The 19,085-nt window shown below is 45.6% G+C and overlaps 1 long non-coding RNA gene across 1 annotated transcript in view; it reads right to left on the bottom strand.

The window, feature by feature from the left end:
* Positions 1–19,085, bottom strand: part of LOC142820538 (uncharacterized) — a 96,851-nt gene that overhangs the window by 43,052 nt on the left and 34,714 nt on the right. The window lies entirely within an intron of this gene.

The following is a 19,085-nucleotide window of genomic DNA, read 5'->3' on the forward strand; positions in this document are numbered from 1 at the left end:
GGTATTGTGTAAGGTTTGGCAATAAAGGAAGAACTAAAAATTGTGTCCAGAAAAAAGTCCAAGTACAGATACAGTAACAAAGAAGGAAGTAAACCTAATCAGAAATGCATGACAGAAGAATAGTAAAAGTTTTTGATCTGTTTAAACCCTGTTCCTGCAAGATGCTGAACATTTCTCAACTTCTGAGTCCTCTAAGCTTCCAGGACTAATTCTGTGAAGGTGCTCTGCATCTTGCAGTTTCAATGACAGAGCAGAATGCATCCAGATAATTTAAATAAAGATATAGAAAGCAGACTGAAACATGACAAAGGAAGTTGGATAGATGCAGAGGCTCAAAACTGACTAGAAAAGTAAAATATCCTTTTATTTTGTGGAGCTGGGTATGTCTTTAAAAGTAAGGAATTCATTAAAGCACAAAAGATTCAGGAGCATGACATCACGTCTGATTCATGAGTATCAGAAACAAAAGTGGTTATGTTTTATATTGATATAGAAATGCCAGAGGCCAGCTTGCCTTTGTATGGGAAGAAAATTGTTATAGCCTATTGCAGATTTTTCTTTGTTTTAATTAAAGATTTTTCATATTTTATTACAGGAAAAATCCATAAGCTATTGATTCTGAATACTCTAGATGATTGTAATGGTAAAAAGTAAGTTTTCAGAAATACAATAGGTGCCAGAAAAAGGATCAGTCAAGACTTCAATGGAGCTGTATCAACTGAGGATCTGGCCCTAGTCCACCAATAGAAATACATAGCTCATGCAAATTAATATTTTCAAAGAAGTGCATAAAAAGCTGCATAAATTACATTAATAAATAATAGTGTTTGGAAACTTATTTTCTATGCAAAACTTTGAAAAAAATACCTTTCTGGGACTAATGGATGACATAGGTAATTTAATTCAGATAAATGAAGAATAATGGTGACTTTGATGAGACTTTATTACAAGACTTCACACCCCATGCCGCATGAGACATGAAAAGAAAAAAGAAGAAACCTGAGACTAGTGAGTTTGCATGGGGCCAGAGTGGGGAGGGGATGAGTCCACAGATATAATCTGTGCATGATTATTAAAAGAACAACAAAAGGCAAATATCTTTACATAGCACGACAATTTTGACAGGCCATTCATAGACTAGTCTAGGCCTGAAAAAATATATTGTGACTAAAAAGGAATAAAAACAATAGTAAAGACATCATAAATTGAGAAGATTAGTGCTTCCAGAATGAAATGTAGGAATCAAAGTCTGCCAGATGAAATGTAAACAGTGTAAATATTCTGATAGAAAGAAAATTCTTTCAATTATACTATAAGAAACCAACCAAGAGAAAATTATTTGACTAGCCACATCAATTCGATTAGCCATCTGTAAAAAAAAAATTGGCTAAAGCTGATGGCCCAGTATCAGCATAACTTAATTGATTTTGATGGGGAAACTACTAATTTGCATGAGCTGAAGATCTAGCCTGTCAGCTTTAAACTAGTATTTAAACGTCTCCCTTTTAGAGGAAGAGGCCTAAAATAACACAAGGCTCAATATTTGTTTATTATACTTTGGAATAAGAAAGTTCACTTATGATATAAAAAACCTTAGCACTTATAAACAGACTCTACAAAGCATCATGAAGTTTTGAGTATCCCTGTCACCCTGTCAGGATCTCCCAGGAGGCAGTAAGCACTTTTCATTCTTTCTCAGGTTCACAATGCCTCTCAACCTCAGGGTCCTTTAGGCCTTGTCTTCACTCTGCAAAAGATGCATGCTACCATGAGCGCACTTCCGGAGTTTGATTTAGTGATTTAGTGAGTTTACTTGCAAAGAGTAAAGGAAGCTGATGGGAACATTTGCTATGTATTCTATGTAGCCGGAGTTCCGTACCTTAAGCTGAGCTTCCGGGTCTTAGAAAATATGAATGAAAATATGAACAGGGGTTCAGTCCGACTTGCAGTGAATGGGAATCTTTATATTTGTTTTCAATAAGAGTTGGATCTATCTATGAATGCCTACTCTCTTTCTTCAGTTAAAAGGATCCAATATAATTCTAATTTAACTGAATCGTGACAGTGGAGATGTCTCTGTGTGTGGTTTAATCTCACTACATGGAACAGTACACTACACCCACTAGGGGTTACATAATTCTCCTAGATGAGGAAGCATGTCCTGAACTTCAGAGACATCCCAGTTGAAATCCTGGACAAGCCCTCATTTTTAATGTCGAAAGGTAGAACCAAACCTGGGACCTCTAGAGCTTAGTGCATGAGCCTCTATCACTTGAGCTAAAAGCAACTGGTTTAATTTGTTTCAAGTACTTAACCAAAGACCGCAATCAAACAGGAGACAACACCCTTTGCACCTAAATTGTTCACTCCACCACATTGAGTGTATGTCTAGACTACATTTAAAAAAAACCCTGCCCTTTTTCGAAAAAACTTCACCTGCATCCACACTGCAATCGCGTTCTTTCAAAGTTAAATCGAAAGAATGCAAGGGTTTTTTTTGACATTGGTAAACCTCAAATTACAAGGAAGAACACCTTTTACAAAATAGCTCTTTCAAAAAAAGGAATGTGTGGACACAGAACAGGGACATTTTTCTAAAGAAGAGGAAATCAAAAAAAGCACAGGTGCCCTGGTGGCCATTCTGTGAATAGCAATCAGGCTTTCTTTTGAGAGAGCATTCATGCAGTCTGGATGCTCTCTCTTGAAAAAGCAGATCACTTTTTTGATCCAGTTTTGAGGTGTGGATGCTCCCTTTTGAAAAAAAAAAAAAAGCTTCTTTCGTAAGAAACTTGCAGTCTAGATGTACCCATAGAAAACTGTAAAGGAGGAGCGTTTTATTAATCCCTCCTCCATTATTCTACAATAATAACTTTGTGATATGAAATTCCAAACATATGGCTTATATCTGCCTTTTATTCATGAATTTTAACTTGAGATAGATTTTATATATGGCAAGATACCTCAATAGACCAAAAACTGAAAACAGCTTTTAGGTACTTTTACTATATAGTGAACTGTATTTCATTTCACTTTCATTTTTCTCAACACACTTTCACAGTCAGTTCTTAATATAGGATGACACCTTTAGATAGTCACCATTTTTAAATACATTGCTAGATGTAGAGTTTACATTTATTCACGCAGTCTGAACAATTTGCTTTTTTTTTAAACAATATACAGGTGGAATTTGTAATGTCAGTGTAAAGCCTACCTAAATTAAATGAGAATTTGGATATGGGTAAGAAATATACTCATCTCATCAAATCAGCTGTCTATATCTTATATCCCACTGAAGTCAACAGGAATATCTCCATTGACCCCAATAGGCTTTAGCAGCAGGCAAGGGCCTTGGCCAGAAGAGCTGAGGCCTCAACCAGTCAGGCCTTAGCACAACCCAGACCGCCACAGCATGCGTTCCCATTCCCATCCCTCAGATCCATGTGGAACAGTACTCTAGCAGCACTTTGAAGAGTCTGGGCCACTTTAAATCTCTGGGCCCTTCCTCTTCTTCCCATGAGGAGTCCTGGGCTTTAGATCAGACTTGATATTCAAACCAACTACACAACCTAGTTATGAATTGTGAATCTTCTCTGTACACTAATATAAACAGAACCAGCCATCTTGGAATCCTTCTTATGTGCATTGCAATCATTGGTCTGGTCTTCGTGTTGCCCCATTGTGTTCACTGGGATAACTCATGTTAAGTTACTCATGTTTGTGGTTGAAGAAATGGGACAAAGTTACAGAACTGCTGAGATTCTGCTGTAGGGCAGGAATTGAATGCTCTGGTTTCTCATTATTTCTCCATATTGTATATATTTATTGCTATGCAATACCCACATCTAGCTATATAATTGCACCTATTTATGCTAGTTGCATACCATGATTTGAACGTGTGTTTTTAATGTAAGGATTTTAATTATGTAATATGAATAATATAACATAGAACACAATTGTTCTTCACACATTTACAAGTTTTGCACCCTCAATAACTATTTTATTTCATAACTTTGCTCATACCTAGGTTCACCTTTATCACAGTCAGTGGAGAAATCCTAATGAGCCACAGATATAAACTGGTATTGAATCTGGTCATTGTTGTAGGACTTAGAGCCAAAATGAGCAGAGCTGAATTTTAGCTGTATATGAAAGAACTTATTTATTAAGTGATCTAATTCATCTATGATAGTAATGTCTCCTGATCCTTTAATAGTGCTCACACATCCTCTCACATAAGGGAGGATGAACTAAGAATTGATGACATGGGGAAGGCTGACATTTAATATATTTTTGCTTCAGTCTTTAATAAAAGTGCTAATGGTGACCAGATACTCAACATGATTAATGTGATCAACAAGAGGGAAAGAACCAGGCTAAAGAATAATTTAAATGTATTCAAGTTGGCAGGCCTGATGAAATTTATTACAAGGTACTTAAAAAACTATTTGAGCAATCCTGGAACCATTATCTTTGAGAAACTATGGCCTCAGAGGGTAAGGATGGGTGAAGTTCCAGAGAATTGGAGAGTGACAAACGTAATAGCTATAAGAACATAAGAACAGCCATACTGGGTCTGACCAAAGGTCCATCTAGTCCAGTATCTTAGTCCATGTCTGCACAGCAGAAGTTTATTTCAAAATAATGTTGAAATACTGTCATGTTGGAGGACTTCTTACTCTGATTCCTGTAACCCTCATTGTATGAGGAGTAAGGGAAGTCAGAGGAAGAGTGCTTTAATTCAAAACAACCTTAAAATAAGCTATTTCAAAATAAGCTATTCAATTGACATAGCTTAATTTGTGTAGCTTATTTCAAGTTAAGCCCTGCTGTGTAGATGTACCCTGAAGCATAACAAGTTCATAAGGAATAGCCTGTATGGATTTATCAAGCACAAATCATGCCAAACCAACCTTATTTTTTCCTTTAACAGGGTTATTAGCCAAGTGAATAGTAGGAAAGCAGTAGACATTATATATCTTTAGTTTAATATGGCTTTTGACAAATTATTTGTGGACAGAAGCTTCTCCAGAGGATACTGAGAGCTGGCAGCAGCCCTAGTGTGATCTAACATTAGCCACTTAACTGATTAATGGGAATTTACATCCTTAAGAAGATGTACTGCAACTGCATTTTTGGAAGTTACTGCAAAACTATCAAGTGTCCTCAGTTTCCACAAGCTAGAATGACAATTCTGAACTAACCATGACAATTACAGCATTGTGAAGACCATGTCACTAATCCTCACCACCACTGCTTGAAATGTACATTTCCCATGGAGGTCAATGGAGTTGGGCTATTTTATATGTAAAGCTACTGTCAATACCATGATGGCAATGCCTATATTATGTAAATAATACCTAATAATAATTGACAAATGAGACGACTTCCCAACCTGCTTGTGAGTTGTGAGGTCTGGGTCAGAGTTAGGGTGCAGAAGCAGGCTGAGAGTAAGGTGTCTGGTCATGGGGAGGGAGCAGGAAAAAGGGAGGGTGCAGTGTGTGACCAGAAGGGAGGATGCAGAAGCAGACTGTGGGTAGGTTGAACTTCCCTGGTCTATCACCCTCAGGACCTGACTGGTACTGGATGAGGGGTTTTTCCAGACCAGGGGAGGTCATTTCAGGCCTCCTGCTGCTGTTCCCCCCTTCCCCAACTGGGCTTCCCAGAGTCCCAACCCCTCCCTGTAGTTCAGCTGAGCCAAGTGCTGGTTCCTGGTGTCTCCCCACACCCAGCCCAGCTGATCCAACATCCTCTCATAGATTACTTGCTTTCACACATTCCCAATAAGCACAGCCTCCTGCTGCTCCTATTGACAGATTCCCAAGCAGCAGGGAAAGCCTGAAGGAAGTGTCCCTGACTCATTTTCTCCCATCTGGGGGAGAAGTAGGGCAAACAGCAGCACACAGCTGCTTCTAGCATCCTTTGCGCTTTTCGGGACATTTCAGTACTTCATGGGACACCTGGATAGAAGACTAAAAATCAGGACTGTCCTGGAAAATCCAGGATGGATGGTCAGAATAAGTATAGACTAGGCCCTGGAATCTCTATTTCTCAGTTACTAGTTCTGGAAAAATTAACCTGCACAAAACACAGACACACAGGACATACATTTGGTGGAGATAAAAAGGGGGGGAAAGGCCAATATAAAAACAAATTAGAAATCAAAATACCATAATCCAACTAAAGGCGATCAAAATCTCTCTGTTGACTTCAGTGGGAATTAGACTGGCCAGAGATAGGAGATTTTCTGAATGATCTTGAATTTACATGAACCTTACTATGAAATACAAACAGCAGGGAAGCTCAATCGTCTTTAATAACTCAAGTCAGGATTGTTTTGAAGTGCTACTTTGAAATAAGATCAATATTAATATGAACCTCAATGAAATTAAAGGTCAGCCTAATAAACAGATACACTTTTTAAAAATTAAATTGTGCAAATCTCAGTGTTTAAAGACTCAAAATAGTATTTTGAATTAAAATAAATATCATACCTCCTTTTTCATACATGCCAGAAGCAGTCCACTTGTTCTGTCAATCAGATCTGAACAGAAAATTTTAAAAGAATAAACTGCTTGCATGGGTCATTATGCCCCAGGCTCCAAGTTAACTGAACTCAGTTTTCATTTTGCTAAAGTTGCCTTGTGTCAATGCAGGCTAGCACTTGCTTTTGATAAGATCTTGCCTGGTTTTGGGGGGGTTGGGAGGGGAGGATGGAAGGGAAGGGATATTTTAACACAGCAAAAAAGGAGATTGTTCTTTATTCTGTAATATTGGGAAAAGGCACTGAAATACATGAGAAAAATGCTAGGAGTCTGACTAATAAGATGGGTGAACTAGAGTACCTCGTATTAAATGAGGAGATTGACATAATAGGCATCACTGAAACCTGGTGGAATGAGGAAAATCTGTGGGACACAATCATACTGGGATATAAAATATATAGAAAGGATAGAGCAGGCCGGGTGGGTGGTGCAGTGGCACTGTATGTGAAAAATAATGTAGAATCAAATTAAATAAAAATATTAAGTGAATCAACATGTTCAATAGAATCGCTATGGATAGTAATTCCATGCTCCAATGATAAGAAATTAGCAGTAGGGATATATTACCGACCACCTGACCAGGACAGCGATACTGACATTGAAATGCTAAGGGAGATTAGAGAGGCTACCAAAATAAAGAACTCTATAATAATGGGGCATTTTAATTATCCCCATATTGACTGGATACATGTCACCTCAGGAAGAGAAGCAGAGATAAAATTTCTCAATGGCTTAAATGACTGCTTTTTGGAGCAGCTGGTGCAGGAACCCACAAGGGGAGAGGCAATTCTCGATTTAGTCCTGAGTGGAGTGCAGGATCAGGTCCAGGATATAACCATTACAGGATCGCTTGGGAATAGTGACCATAATATAATAACATTCAACATTCCTGTGGTGGGAAGAACACCTCAGCAGTCCAGCACCCTGGCATTTAATTTCAAAAAGGGGAATTACACAAAAATGAGGAGGTTAGTTAAACAGAAATTAAAAGGCACAGTGACTAAAGCCAAATCTCTGAAAGATTCATGGAAACTTTTTAAAGACACCATAATAGAGGCCCAACTTAAATGTATACCCCAAATTAAAAAACATAGCAAGAGACCTAAAAAAGAGTCACCGTGGCTTAACCACCATGTAAAAGAAGCCGTGAGGGAAAAAAGGTATCTTTTAAGAAGTGGAAGTCCAATCCTAGGGTATGTCTAGACTACAATGTTAGTTCGAACTAACGGACATTAGTTCGAACTAACATTCATAGCCACTACACTAGCGCTCCGCTAGTTCGAATTTTAATCGAATTAGCGGAGCGCTTAGTTAGAACTAGGAAAACCTCATTTTACGAGGATTAAGCCTAGTTCGAACTTACTAGTTCGAATTAAGGGGTGTGTAGCCCCTTAATTCGAACTAGTGGGAGGCTAGCCCTCCCCAGGTTTCCCTGGTGGCCACTCTGGCCAACACCAGGGAAACTCTATGCCCCCCTCCCGGCCCCGGACCGCTTAAAGTGGCATGAGCTGGCTACGGTGCCCGTGACAGGTGCAAGCCTGCCAGCACCCAGCCAGCAGACCCTGCACCTGGCACGGCACAGAGCCACCCACCCGATGTCCCCCTGCCCACCACCTCTTCCTGGGACCAGGCTGGCGGCTCCCGGGAGCTTGCCCTGGACCGCAAGAGGCGGGCAACTTCCTGGGCTAGTGCGGACATCGTGGACCTCGTCCACGATCTCCACACTAGGCACAAGAAAGTGGCCGTCTAGGGCAGGAGAGCTGCCAGCCTGGCCACCCAGAAGCAGGTGTGCATGAAATTCAAGGGGGTCCACTGAGACCCCCGACCCTGAGCCCTGAGCTTACAATGGCCGTCCTGGGTCAGACCAAAGGTCCATCTAGTCCAGTAGCCTGTCTGCCGACAGCGGCCAACCCTAGGGACCCTGGAGGGGATGGACCGAAGAAAGTGACCAAGCCATTTGTCTCGTGCCATCCCTCTCCAGCCTTCCGCAAACTTTGGGCAGGGACACCACTCCTACCCCCTGGCTAAGACTACTCCATGGACCCAACCTCCATGACTTGCTCTCACTTCCCTTTAAACTCTGTTCTAGTTGTAGCCTTCACAGCCTCGTGCAGCAAGGAGTTCCACAGGTTAACTATTTGCTTTGTGAAGAACAACTTTCTCTTACTAGTTTGAAGCCAGCTACCCATTCCTTTCCTTTGGTGTCCTCTAGTCCTTCTTTATGGGAACTCATGAAGAACTTTTCTGAATGCACCCTCTCCACCCAACCCCTGCTTTTAGAGACCTCTATCCTGTCCCCACTCCATCTCCTCTTTTCTAAGCTGAACAGTCCCAGTCTCTGAAGCCTCTCTTCATCTGGGACCTGTTCCCAACCCCTGATCATGTTAGTTGCCCTCCCCTCTCCCAGCCTTTCTCTTCCCCTCTCCCACCTCCTTTTCCCAGTCTCCCCCAGTTTTGTTCAATAAAGACAGAGTCAATGTTGGAAGATACGTTATCTTTATTTTGTACATCAATAAGAAGGGGGGCTAGGGAAGGGTAAGTGGAAGGAGGTGAGGGAGGAATGGGGTACGAGCCCCCGATGGGAAGGTCTGGGCTGGCTCTGCGGGCTTCTGGGTGTGGAAGCTCTCCTGCAGCCCCCCGATTGCCCCCTCTCCCCAGATGGCAGCCTGCGGCAAGTGCAGCCGGGCTGATGGCCGAGTGGTATGATGTGCCCAGTGTGGGTACTCCAGGCAATCCAAGCCAGGACTGCTTTGCAAGCGGGGCACCCCTTAGAACTGTCTGTCCGGGGTGGGGGTCGGGACCCTTTAAGCGCAGCCCTCGGCTAGCCTGAGACAGCATCTCCACGCTCTAAGTCCTCCTCTGATGCCCTGCCGGCACTGCTTCCGGCCATCCTTAAGCCCTGTTCAGGGTCCACTCAATGTGGACTTGCTAGTTCGAATTAGCAAAACACTAATTCAAACTAGTTTTTAGTTCGAATTAGCTTAGTTCGAATTAACTAATTCGAACTAAGTTAGTTCGATTAACGTTGTAGTGTAGACGTACCCCTAGTGAGATAAATAGAAAAGAACATAAACACTGTCAAATCAAGTGTAAAAATGTAATAAGAAAAGCAAAAAAAGATTTTGAGGAACAGCTAGCCAAAAACTCAAAAAGAAATAACAAAATGTTTTTTAAGTACATTAGAAGCAGGAAGCCTACTAAAAAACCTGTGGGTCCCCTAGATGATCGAGCTATAAAAGGAGCAATCAAGGACGATAAAGCCATTGCAGAGAAACTAAACGATTTCTTTGCTTCAGTCTTCACGGCTGAGGACGTTGGGGAGATTCCTGAATCTGCACCGTCCTTTGTGGGTGATGAATCTGAGGAACTGTCCCGGACTGAAGTGTCATTAGAGGAGGTTTTGGAACAAATAGAAAAACTTAATGTTAACAAATCTCCGGGACCTGATGGCATTCATCCAAGGGTTCTACAAGAACTCAAATGGGAAATTGCTGAGCTATTATCTGTGGTTTGTAACTTATCCTTTAAATCGGCATCCGTACCTAAGGACTGGAAGGTTGCCAACGTGACACCAATATTTGAAAAGGGCTCTAGAGGCGATCCTGGCAATTACAGACCGGTAAGTCTAACTTCAGTACTGGGCAAATTAGTTGAAACAATAGTAAAGAATAAAATTGTGAAGCATGTAGAAGAACATAATTTGTTGGACAAAAGTCAACATGGTTTCTGTAAAGGGAAATCCTGTCTTACTAATCTGTTAGGGTATGTCTACACTACAAAGTTAGTTCGAACTAACGAACGTTAGTTCGAACTAACTTTCATAGGCACTACACTAGCGCTCCGTTAGTTCGAATTTAATTCGAACTAACGGAACGCTTAGTTCAAACTAGGTAACCCTCATTCCACGAGGATTAAGCCTAGTTCGAACTTACTAGTTCGAATTAAGGGCTGTGTAGACCCTTAATTCGCACTAGAGGGAGGCTAGCCCTTCCCAGCTTGCCCTGGTGGCCACTCTGGCCAACACCAGGGAAACTCTACTGCCCCCCTCCAGGCCCCTGAGCCCTTAAAGGGCCACGGGCTGGCTACACAGTTTGTGACAGTTGCAAGGCTGCCAGCACCCGTGCCAACACACCCAGCAGCTGACACCGCATGAGCCAGCCACCCGATGCCACCCAGCCCTCCCCCTCTTCCCGGGACCGGCCTGGCGGCTCCCAGGACCCTGCCCGGGGCCGCAAGATGCGGGCGCCCGCGTGGTCTAGTGTGGAGATCATGGACCTCATCGAGGTTTGGGGGGAAGCCTCCAATGTCCACGATCTCTGCACTAGCCACAGGAATGCGGCAGTCTATGGCCGCATGGCTGCCAGCCTGGCCGCCAGGGGCCACCAGCGCAGCCGGGAGCAGGTGCGCTGGAAAATCAAGGACCTGCGGCAGTCCTACTCCCGGGCCTGCCTGCCAGGGGCCGACCCGGATGCGTGCCCCAACTTCCAGGCTCTGGACCGCCTCCTGGGGGCTCATGCCGTCCCTTCCCCCCCGGGACGTGATAGACCCCGGGGCAGAGGGACCGCTCCCAGAGACAGAAGAGGAGGAGGAGGAGGAGGAGGGCTCCGATAGCCAGGAGCCTGCCGGCAGCCTGCCCAGGACCCGGGACCCCTGAGGCAACCCACAGAGCCGCTCGCCTGTGTCATCCGAGGCCGGAGAGGCGTCCACATGTGAGTACCATCGTGCTCCCCTTATGTGTACGGGGGGCTGGGGTGAGAGGGAGCCCAGGGACTGTGCGCCTGGGCCTTGCCCACCACAGAGCAGCAGCTGGGGATCCTGCAGGGGCCCTGGCCTTGCAGAGGGGAGCTGGGTTTCACACACCTGGGCCCCTGGGGTAATTGACCGCTGTTCTTGTTTCACCACAGCCGCAGCACCTGGGACTGCAGGGCACACCACCCTGCCTGCAGCAGCCACCCGCGCCAGGGCCAGCAGGAGATCCAGGAACCAGGAGGAGTACCAGAGGTGGCACCTCCAGTTCCTGGAGCAACAGCTCCATCTCCAGGACCACTGGGTCCAGGAGGACCTGAGGCTGTGCTGAAGGCGCTTGGAGCCACTGGAGGAGCAGGGCCGTGCCCTTCGAAGCCACCTCCAGAGCCTGCTTGACCGCTTCCCAATTCCTCCTGCTCCCCCTGCTCACCATGCTCCCCCTCCTCCTCCCCCTGCTCCCCCTCCTGCTCCCGCTCCTGCTTCCTCCACACCCTCTGTCCCTCCTGTCCCACCCTCCACAACCATTCCCCACCAACGCCCCCGGACCCGCAGTGTTGCGAGACAGGAGAGGAAGCCGGACCCCCACCCCAGAGCTTTCCTTTCCCTTCCTCCCTTCCCTCCCCTTCCAGCTCCCTCGTCCCAGGTTTTCCCCTCCCCTCTCCCACCCTCCTTCCTCCCTCCCCCCACCCCAGTTATGTTAAATAAAAAGACGTTTTTGTTTGAAAAACAGGAGTCTTAATTTGACAGTAGGTAGGGAGGGGAAAGCGGAAGGGGGTAGGGTGGAAGAAGGCCCCAGTGGGGCATTCAGGAAGAGGTCAGTCCTCTTCCTCCACCAGGAAGCTCTCCTGCAGGGCTTCCCAGATCCGGACGGCCCCCCGCTGGGCTTCCCGGATGGCGGCGGTGCGGGGCTGACCGTAGTAGCCAGCCATGCGGTCAGCCTCAGCCATTCAGGCTGGCAGGAAAGCCTCCCCCTTTCTCTCACATAAATTGTGGAGCACACAACATGCTGCCACCACGGGAGGGATGTTGTGCTCGGCCAGGTCCAGACGGGTGAGGAGGCATCGAAAGCAGGCTTTCAGTCGCCCCCTCCACCACGATGCGAGCCCTGGTCAGCCTGGCATTGAAGGTCTGGCAGGAGGGATTGAGGTGCCCCGTGTAGGGCTTCATCAGCCATGGCTGCAGTGGGTAGGCGGCATCCCCCACCAGGCACACGGGCATGTCCACGTCCCCGACCCTGATGTGGTGGTCGGGGAAGAAGGTCCTGCAGCCGCTGGTACACGGAGGAGTTGCGGTAAACCTGGGCGTCGTGTGCTTTGCCGGACCAGCCCACATTAATGTCCGTGAACTGTGCCAGGTGGTCACACACAGCCTGCAGGATTGTGGAGAAGTACCCCTTGCGGGGGGCCTGGTGTTCCGGGGCACGGATGGGGATGTGCATCCCGTCGATGGCCCCCCCGCAGTTGGGGAAGCCGAGGGCGCTGAAGCCCCGGATGACAGCATCCGGGTTGGCGAGGTGGACCACCCTGCGAAGCAGCACCCGGTTGATGGCCTTGACCACCTGCGGAGAGAGACACAGCAAAGCGCCAATCAGTGGGGCGCCCGGGTGGCTGGGAGCATTCGTGCCCTGGCAGTGCCCCGCACCCCACTCCCAGAAGCAACCCCCCTGGCGGCATGTAGTACGGCCGGGACAGACCGACCTCACTAGTGCGGGGCGCTTTCGCCTCCTACCTCCCCTCCTTTGTCCCTGGGGTGGCCCATCCCCTCCTAGCAGCTCCCCCCCCCAGCACAGTGGCCGACGAGTGCTGTACCTGCATGAGCACCACTCCGACGGTGGATCTCCCCACGCCGAACTGGTTCCCGACGGATTGGTAGCGATGGCCACCCGCTTCTGGAGGGGGATGGCGGGCCTCATGCGAGTGTCCCTTCTGTGCAGAGCAGGGGTGAGCCACTCGCAGAGCTCCAGGAAGGCGTCCCTTCTCATCCTGAAGTTCTGGGTACACTGTCGGTCGTCCCAGCGCTCCAGGACGATGCGGTCCCACCAGTCGCTGCTGGTCCAGACGCCAGATGCGGCAGGGCACGCCGGTGCCGGGGCACCACCACGGCTCCTCCACGGCCCCCAGGGCGGCCAGGTGGAGAGGCAGGCGGCTGAGGTGCACCAGGGGGTGCCAAGCAGCCTCAAGCCATTGCTGGCAGGCTTGCAGCACCAAGTCCAGAAAGTGCACCAGAAGGTGCAGGCGAGCTGTGGCTCCATGTTGCCACCTGTGGCGGTGTCCCTGAAGGGAAGCACTGACACCCACGGGCGCAGGTCTCAACGGTTTGCTGTCCCTCAGTGAGGTTGGCAAGCAAGCAGGAAAAGCTGAGAACCGGCTCTCCGGGGGGGGGATCCCTTTAAGCACGAGCCTCAGATAGCCTCAGACAGCAGCCACACAAAGCAACTACTGACCTATTGCCCTGCCAGAACCGGTTTCAGCCGCCCTTAAATGCGCCCCTGCGTCCAATCAGTGTGGACGCGCTAGTTCGAATTAGCAAAACGCTAATTCGAACTAGTTTTTAGTTCTAGATGCGTTAGTTCGAATTAGCTTAGTTCGAATTAACTAATTCGAACTAAGTTAGTTCGAATTAGCGCTGTAGTGTAGACATACCCTTAGAGTTCTTTGAAGGGGTTAACAAGCATGTGGACAAGGGGGATCCAGTAGATATAGTATACTTGGATTTTCAGAAAGCCTTTGACAAGGTCCCTCACCAAAAGCTCTTGTGTAAATTACATGGCCATGGGATAAGAGGGAAGGTCCTTTCTTGGATTGAGAACTGGTTAAAAGACAGGAAACAAAGGGTAGGAATAAATGGTAAATTTTCAGATTGGAGAGGGGTAACAAGTGGTGTACCCCAAGGGTCAGTCCTGGGACCAATCCTTTTCAATTTATTCATAAATGATCTGGAGAAAGGGGTAAGCAGTGATAGTAAAGTTTGCAGATGATACAGAACTGTTTAGGATAGTCAAGACAGAAGCAGACTGTAAGGGACTCCAAGAAGATCTCACCAAACTGAGTGCTTGGGCAACAAAATGGCAAATGAAATTTAATGTGGATAAGTGTAAAGTAATGCACATCGGGAAAAATAACCCCAACTATACGGACAATATGATGGGGGCTAATTTGGCTACGACAAATCAGGAAAGAGATCTTGGAGTTATTGTGGACAGTTCTCTGAAAACTTCCACGCAGTGTGCAGCGGCGGTCAAAAAGGCAAATAGGATGCTAGGAATTATTAGGAAAGGGATAGAAATAAGACCTAGAATATCTTACTGCCCCTGTATAAAACTATGGTACGCCCACATCTTGAATACTGTGTACAGATGTGGTCTCCTCACCTCAAAAAATATATTTTGGCCTTGGAAAGGGTTCAGAAAAGGACAACTAAAATGATTAAGGGTTTGGAACGGGTTCCATATGAGGAGAGGTTAAAGCGACTGGGACTTTTCAGTTTAGAAAAGAGGAGACTGAGGGGGGATATGATAGAGGTCTATAAAATCATGAGTGGTGTGGAGAGGGCCGATAAAGAAAAGTTATTTATTAGTTCCCATAATAGAAGAACTAGAGGACGCCAAATGAAATTAATGGGGAGCAGGTTTAGAACTAATAAAAGAAAGTTCTTCTTCACACAGCATGTAGTCAACCTGTGGAATTCCTTGCCAGAGGAGGCTGTGAAGGCTAGAACTATAACAGAGTTTAAAGAGAAGCTAGATAATTTCATGGAGGATAGGTCCATAAAAGGCTATTAGCCAGGGGATAAAATGGTGTCCTTGGTCTCTGTCTGTCAGAGGCTAGAGAGGGATGGCAGGAGACAAATCGCTTTATCATTGTCTTCGGTCCACCCTCTCTGGGGCACCTGGTGCTGGCCACTGTCAGCTAGATGGACCTTTGGTATGACCCAGTATGGCCGTTCTTATGTTCTTATGTTCTTATGTAAAAATCTGCTTCTCTTTTTTCAACAAAATATCCCAGCCCTATTAAATATTTTAAAAGTACTTTATTAGTACAAGACTTTGTAAATATGAACAATGTAAGTTCTTAATATTTAATACTCTGGGGCTAATTTTTCCCCCGTAGACAATGGCACTGATCTCATTTACTATGTAACTCTAATGCTTTGAGTGACAATATGTAACATGGTATCTGTAGGATACCTTAGAACTAAAATTAGGGCTTGTTCCCAAGTTCTTTGAAGTAAAGTGTCAGTCTTCTCTTTGATTTCAATTTTCATTGAATCGAGCTCTAAAGCCAACATTCTGCAACTGAATGTACACAAGCACAAAGCACAGAATCTGACTCACTGAAAACAGCAAAGAATTTGAAAAAAAATAGAACCGTTCTGAAAGTCTAGAGATAAGGTTTGTGCAGTTGAACAGATAAGAATATAGTTACTGTATTATAAATCAGTGGGTTCTGCATTTAGTTTTTATTTCTATTTGTATAACAGGTGTGGTTCCTCAAACTCATTTGTTAACTGTTATATCAAGAAGTTGAAACACAATATGTGATATTATTTTATTACAGCTTTTTAAAGTTAGTAATCAGTTACCAATCATATCTTCTATGTTTTCAGTCTGCCATAAGAACGAGACAAGCAACCAATCAATTCAAAAATTGATCAGATGTTCAAAAAAACCCGAGATCCAATTCCATTATCTGACGACATCCAAGTTCTTTCCAAATTCTCATGAATAAAATCTATAGGCTTTCATTCTTCCTGTGTTAATCGGACCTTCTCTTGGCTTCAAATTATAGTATCCACTAGTTTTCCAGCTGGGATGTTTTATTTCACTATCTTTCTATTCCTTTGGGGCTCTTTTTTTTCTAATTATTACACTAAGCAAAACTGGCTTTCTTTCTCGCAGCTTGATCACTTTTTTCATGCATGATACCATCTGCCTAATAGGCTTTTCTTATCCGAGACTGCTATTGTAGATTCTGCTGTACATCCCCAGAGATTTTAATGCACTTTTTTTCTCATTAAAGAAATCCCTTCTTTTTATAGCTGATTTCAGCAACAAGTTTTTCAGCCTTACCTAACAAAATGTATTAAGCTTTGTTGCATTAACATATAGCAATATACATTGAAAGGTACATTTTTTGTGGTTCGCGTATACAGTTCTGAATAGCAGTAATGGAATTCAGCATATACCCCATGCTCTGTATCCTGGAACATGGACTTGAAAAGAATGGGCCCGATCTTCCTCTGATGCATTTCAGCATAGTTCCATTTGCTTCAATAAAACTATGCAGATGTATGTTATCTAAGGACTGACCTAATACCTTCACTGTGATTATTTCTATTAGCCATACATATAATTAATATTAGGACTGTAAAAAAAACAATTAACTGTTCAGCTTCCAGTGGGTGGTATAGATTCTCTCCTTATACATGGGGTACTTGGGATGAACACAGATAAACTTGTGTTATTTTGTAATGCACCTAGATCCCTCCTACATCCCTTGTACCCCATATAAAGCCTGTGACAAGAGTATCACACACACACACCATGTATTTAGGAAGAAATATGTTGATTAATCATTTATTTTTATTACTGAAAATAAATAAATAAATGAGGGTATGTCTACACTACAAAGTTAATTCGAACTAACAGACGTTAGTTCGAATTAACTTTGATAGGTGCTACACATGAAAACCGCTAGTTCGAACTTAATTCAAACTAGCGGTGCTCTTAATTCGAACTAGGTAAACCTCATTCTACGAGGACTAACACCTAGTTCGAATTAACTAGTTCGAATTAAGGGGTGTGTAGCTACTTAATTCGAACTAGTGGGAGGCTAGCCCTCCCCAGCTTTCCCTGGTGGCCACTCTGGGCACCACCAGGGAAACTCTTCTACCCCCTCCCGGTCCCGGAGCCCTTAAAGGGGCACGGGCTGGCTACGGTGCCCGTGCCAGGTGCAACCCTGCCAGCACCCAGCCAGCAGACCCTGCACCTGGCACAGCTCGAGCCAGCCACCCGCTGCCACCCAGCCCTTCGCCTCTTCCCGGGACCAGGCTGGCGGCTCCCGGGAGCTTGCCAGGGTCCGCAAGAGGCGGGCACCCACTTGGTCTAGTGCGGACATCGTGGACCTTGTCCACAACCTCCGCACTAGGCACAGGAAAGTGGCCGTCTAGGGCAGGATAGCTGCCAGCCTGGCCACCCAGGAGCAGGTTGGCATGAAAATCAAGGTGGTCCACTGAGACCCCCGACCCTGAGCCCTGAGCTTACAATGGCCGTCCTGGGTCAGACCAAAGGTCCATCTAGCCCAGTAGCCTGTCTGCCGACAGCGGCCAACCTAGGGACCCTGGAGGGGATGGACCGAAGACAGTGACCAAGCCATTTGTCTCGTGCCATCCCTCTCCAGCCTTCCATAAACAGAGGCCAGGGACACTATTCCTACCCCCTGGCTAATAGCACTCCATTGACCCAACCTCCATGACTTTATCTCACTTCTCTTTAAACTCTGTTCTAGTTCTAGCCTTCACAACCTCCTGCAGCAAGGAGTTCCACAGGTTGACTATTTGCTTTGTGAAGAAGAACTTTTTGTTGTTAGTTTGAAGCCTGCTACCATTCATTTCCTTTGGTGTCCTTTAGTCCTTCTATTATGGGAACTAATGAAGAACTTTTCTTTATGCACCCTCTCCACACCACTCATGATTTTATAGACCTCTATCATATCCCCCCTCAGTCTCCTCTTTTCTAAGCTGAGAAGTCCCAATCTCTTTAGCCTCTCTTCATATGGGACCTATTCCAAACCCCCCATCATTGTAGTTGCCCTCCCCTCTCCCACCCTTTCTCTTCCCTTCTCCCACCTCCTTTTCCCAGTCTCCTCGAGTTTTGTTCAATAAAGAGAGTTTCTATTTTTTAACACACGTGTCCTTTATTTTGTACATCAGGAAGGGGGGCTAGGGAGGGGTAAGTGGAAGGAGGTGAGGAAGGAATGGGGTACGAGCCCCCGATAGGGAGGACTGGGCTGGCTCTGCGGGCTCCTCGGGGTGGAAACTCTCCTGAAACCCCTTGATTGACCCGCCCCCCACCCCGGGTGGCATCCTGCGGTAAGTGCAGCTGGGCTGATGGACGAGTGCTGTCATGTGCCGAGTGTGGGCACTCAGGGCACTCCAAGCCAGGACTGCTTTGCAAGCAGGGAACCCCTGAGAACTGTCTGTCCGGGGTGGGGGTCGGGACCCTTTAAGCACAGCCCTCGGCTAGCCTGAGGCAGCAGCTCCACACTCTAAGTCCTCATCTGATGCCCTTCCAGCACTGCTTCCGGCCATCCTTAACCCCGGTTCAGGGTCCACTCAGTGTGGACATGCTAGTTCGAATTAGCAAAACGCTAATTCGAACTAGTTTTTAAGGCTAGCTGCGCTAATTCGAATTAGCTTAGTTCGAATTAGTGCTGTAGTGTAGACATACCCTGAAATGTTTATCTTGAGAAAACAGCAAATGCTCAAACAGATCGGCTATCTGGACATTTGGACCAGCATGAGAAAGTCATATTTGGAAAACTAGCCAGATGACATTCATAGGACAGATCTCATTAGGAAATTAGATTGTTCTGACAATTATTTTCCTTCCATAGTGGATTTCTGTATTCATGTCTTTATATATTCTCTAAAAGAGAGTTTTTAATTGACCCCAGCAATCTTGTTTAGATATAAATCAGAATAGAATACAGTCCACTACACATCATTATTCAGGGGGAGGGGAGCAGAAGAGGAGGAAGGACTTTTCTGATGATATAAGAGGCTAAGATCAGATATCAA

Source organism: Pelodiscus sinensis, chromosome 1 (genome assembly GCF_049634645.1).
Source record: "Pelodiscus sinensis isolate JC-2024 chromosome 1, ASM4963464v1, whole genome shotgun sequence".
NCBI lineage: Eukaryota > Metazoa > Chordata > Testudines > Trionychidae > Pelodiscus > Pelodiscus sinensis.